Source organism: Lycium ferocissimum, chromosome 8 (assembly GCF_029784015.1).
Source record: "Lycium ferocissimum isolate CSIRO_LF1 chromosome 8, AGI_CSIRO_Lferr_CH_V1, whole genome shotgun sequence".
NCBI lineage: Eukaryota > Viridiplantae > Streptophyta > Magnoliopsida > Solanales > Solanaceae > Lycium > Lycium ferocissimum.
Genome location: NC_081349.1, coordinates 38,026,186 through 38,031,222, shown reverse-complemented (window position 1 = coordinate 38,031,222; position 5,037 = coordinate 38,026,186).

Here is a 5,037-nt window from a genome sequence, read left to right as displayed (position 1 = left end):
AATTAAATAGCGAAAAATAAAGATAGAGTTGGAACGAAGGTACCAAATTGCAGGACTAATTTCCAACAAAGTGAAGGCGGCTAGAATTGCAAATCCATCAACTTCGGATTGTTGCAAAATCACCAACTCCACCAACAATATTATAATTGCAAAATTAATAATTGAAACTAGAATAAAACTTTATAATATTTAATTGAGGGAAATTTAAAGTGGCTAATTGTTGCAAAGTAACTATAATTGAGAGAAAGAGAAGAGTGAATTGGTGTGGATTAAAATTGGAAATGGAGAGGGGTTTATATAGGGCTGGGGGATGGGTTAAAGTGTTAAAAAAAAAGTTTGGGGGGTTGGGGGGCCAAAAGGGGACTTTGAAGTCGTTGGCAACGGCCATTTTTGCAAAATGGACCGTTGCCCAACGGTCCAGCCCATTTGAATAACGGCTATATTTAAAAAAAAAAAAATTGGTATTTGGTTTAAAATTCGGTTTCGACTTCTTGGTCCCAAAAATACAAAACCGGAGTTGTAATATTTATACGATTAACAATGCTTGGTTCACGGTTTCGGTTTTCACGGTCCCAAAAAATACCAGCCGGCGGTAATATTTATACGATTTAAACCGGTTTTACCGTTCCGGTTATCGGTTTGAACCGGTTGCCAGGCTTAATATAGTATATGTAATGTTTGTATAAAATTATACATAACAAATACATTAACTTTACGCTGCAATTTGAGTTGGTTTCGTGTGTTTGTACATGATTATACAAAGCTTACACTGCTTATACATTATATATACAGAGTATCTGTAATCTATATATAGCTATACAAAACAGATACATTCTCTATATACCGATGATATAGTGGGCTACATCGAGCGCAAACTGGTTGCCTGGGCTGTATAGCTATACAGAGCAGATTCATTATTTATACATCAATGATATAATGTGCTACATCGGCTACAAATTACATGTCTGGGCTATATATATCAGTTATTTCCCATGTTTTAATCTCGTGAAGCCTATGATCTTCGGAGTGTGGAGCGGATGATGTACATTACAAACTCCTGGGCTAAACCTCCTAAAACTTTGAGATTGTTGGGCCAGGTGCACCTTGAGACAAATGAAGAAATTGAACGGGTTGTTCTTCAAATGGGCTGGTCTTTCATCCTTGCCCTTCTAAATTGAACTAATGCGTAGCAGACATAAGTTTGTAAGGCGCAAAGTATAACTTGTAAGATATTATGATGTGAAAATATAAGGGAAAATGACACAAATGGCCATTCGGCCCATATTATTGACAACCAAATGGCCTAAGAAGCTTAAAAGACATTTTTTAGCCTTTTAAAAATCATTTCATTTCGTAGTCTTTTTTCAACTAATTTCAGCATATGTATAGAAACTGTATCATTGTTGTATAGAAAATGCATCGTACTTATATAGAAATTGTATCATTGTTGTATAATTTATGTTTAATAAGTATAATCAACATATACGTCATAATTATAAAAATATTATATAATTATTATACATGTTTTGGGATATTTTTGAAGGCTCAATCAACGTATACTTACTAATTATACATATTATACATGTTTTGGGATATTTTTTGAAGGCTCAATATGAATTTTTTTATTCGTCGTCCTTTAATGATGACTTTTTGATTTTTTTGTGGCGACTAAAGTCTGATCTTTCTGTAGTAAATGGACTGCTGGGCTAGCGCTTGGCAATAGTTTGGACCGAACGGCCAACTCGCGGCGTTAAGCCCAAACATGGGCCAAACAAGTTTCTAATGGGCATGTAGTGTATTTTTCCCAAAATAGATAAACTTATTGCCCGCAAAAAATTACTCCCCCTGTTTCAATTTATGTGAACCTTTTCGGAGTACGAGGGTGGGGTCAAACTTTATAACTTTAATCATAAATTTTGACATAAATCTTTCAAGTTTGTAAAAATTAAAAGAGAAAAGACATTATTTGACCCCTGAACTTGGCACGAAAACTTAGTTTAGCAACTAAACTTAAGTTGTATTTATTACCCCATACAACTTTCAAGTTAATTAAATGCTACCAATTTACTGGACCGAGGTGAGATTTAAGTGTTGTTCACCACTCGCACAGTGATTGGTCCACGTCATTAAATATTTTTTTAATTATTTTTATTTATTTAGTTTTTCTCTTTCTTCTTCATTCTTTCCCTATTTTATTATTTTATTAAAAATGGACCCCATGACCACAACCCCATTCTCCTTCTAACCCCCGACCCCGCTCCCCTCTCTTCGTAGCCTTCCCCCCAATATTCTTTCTATCTTCTTCTTTCTTGACAACTTCTCTCTTTTCTTTTTAAAATTTTTCTCTTTGAATTTGAAACACAGATTCTTGACAACTCTATCGGTAAGATTCCTTTTTATTAGTTTTCTTCATAATTCATAAAACATTTAGAATCAAATTTATGTTTTGTTCTTTGGGTCAATTCGTTGTTATAGTGGCTCGCGGTGGAAGGAGAACAACGATGGTGGTGGTTGGCCCGGTCAGCCGTTATCCTCCTCACAAACCCCCCACCTCACACGCTCACATCCTCTCATAGCACCGATCCCCGTTTGGGGAATCCGCTAAATCAACAACATCAAACTATATGACATCATATACTTCTCTCCAAAACGTCATCTTTTTTTACCCGTTAATATTATTATTAGCAACTCCATTTCTTTAACCATTTTAGAGCTCTTCATCAAAATTAAAAGACCATCCCGTTTGAAGGACAAAGCTGTGCAATTTCTTCGTTTTTGTCTTTTCTTTCTTGCCCAAATCCTCCGCTCCCCGCTCGCACCCTCTCTCCTCTCTTCTTCCCCGTCGTTTCAAGCATACCACAGTGATTCAAGTGAGTTTTTTTGCTTTGTGTGCTTTATGTGAAGATATGAAGCTTCAAAGGACGAAATTGTAACAAAAAGTGGAGAAATAAGTGATTTAGATAAGTGGGTATTGTTTAAATTGGGGAATTTTCAGAAATTGGGTTTGAACAACAACAACAACATACCCAGCAGTGTATTCTTTCTTAGTGGTAATAAAGTAAAAGTGAAGGAATTGCAAATGGCATTAAAATCAGTACTCGATTCTTTAGTTATTAGGGCAGAGTTCATTAGTTTCCCTCTTATATTTGTTATTCAATGGCATTAACATTAACTTATTTTGTTCTTCATAGCATTAACGTTAACTTATTGTATCCGCTCTCTTCAATTTATCTAGAAAAAGAAAGGAAAAAAAATTAAAAAAAAAGAAGAAGAAAGAAGATGAGGATAGAGAGCAGATACAACGAGAGGATGGGGAAGAAGGAGATGGATGGCGGGTTTTGGGGGGGGGGGGGGGTTGGAAAAAGGAGAGAGGGAAAACAATAAGAAAGAAAAGGAAAAGGTTAATTTAAAATGGAAAATAAAATATTAAGAAAATCTTAATATATCATCCAATTAGAAGATGACATATCTACAGTTGGGACCACTTTTAGTGTTATTTTTTTCCTCCCACGCGCTTTTAAGAAATTGGGTACACTTTCTTGCCACGTCATCCGCTAAGGGGGTATTTAATTAACTTGAAAGTTGTTAAGGGGGGTAAATAAATACAACTTAAGTTTAAGTTTTCGTGCCAAGTTCAGGGGTCAAATGATGTCTTTTCTCAAATTAAAATTATATATTTAGAAACCACATAAGTACTATAAGTCATGATAATTTATAATTCAAATAATTTCAAAAAAGTGTAAATAAAACACGGTCAAAGAATCACGTTATAGACTAGAATAATAATAGGTTCACATAAATTGAAACAGAGGGAGTATTTGTTGTGAGGGCCAAAAAACAAGGACCAGTAAAAAATAGGGACAATAGTGCAAATGACCCCGAGACAATCTAGCCCAACCTTCCTTTTCTTTTGGGCCGGTTAATTTTTGTGCTTTATCAGAGTCCTTTGTTTGAACTATAAATCAACGGGCAATTTGCAGGATTATCCTTCGCTAGGGGTGGTCTTTAATTTTGTCCCTCAAATTGGTGGTCTTTAACTTTTTCCCTTCGATAAATATCCCTTGGTTTCAAGTTCAAACACCTGCTTAATCAAAAAAAATTTAAAAAAAATTCGCAAGGCTGAGTAAGACAGAATTTGCATGGATAGAATTTTGCAACATTCTGAAGAAAAATTCTCCCTTGCGAATCCAAACATCTGCATTGTGATTTTTTTTTTTTTTTTTTTTACTGAGATGGAGTTCGAGCCCACAACCTCGGGGTATTAGGCGAAGGACAAAACTTAAAGACCACCAATTTGAAGGACAAAAATTAAAGACCACCACAAATGAAGGGCAATCCGAGCAAAAAAATGTAAATTAACAGTTCCCACACCCCCAAAATCCATCCCCAAATGGGAACATATTTATTTAATCTACTTTATGTTATATAACCAGGTGCAAAGCTACTATCAAAGAAAACAACAATATTAATTGCACCTTAACTCCAAACTAATTCCAGGGGCTATGAGTTGTTCACATAAGCGCTTTTGGTTCTATAGATTATTCTATCAATTCTTTAAAAGGAAAGGAAGGAAGATTAGACAAAACGTAATGAAATTCTTTGCATTTTTTTATAGACATAAATATTTCTAAATAATTTTAGGAAAATATATATCGATTTTTTAGTTTTTTACCCAATAATCGGTATCGGCATTGGAGTCTGACTAAATCCGGATTGCGCGTTGCAGGGCCATTTTGGATGCAGCGCTTCCAATAGAATTTTTTCCATTTCCAGAGCTCAAACCTTAGATCTCTGGTTAAGGATGGAGGAACACCTGCCGTCCCACCACAAACCATGTTGGTCTTAATCTCACATTTGCTCTAGGTAACTTCATTTCACATTGATAGGTACGTATTTTCGTATCGCCCAACACTCTAGCTACCATAGCATTCCTCTACTCATTCTCATAATCTAGTTCTATGTAGACGTCTTTATCTATCATAAGATTCTTCTAGAACACTCAGCCCAGCTATACTTGAATTGTCAATATTTTTAGAG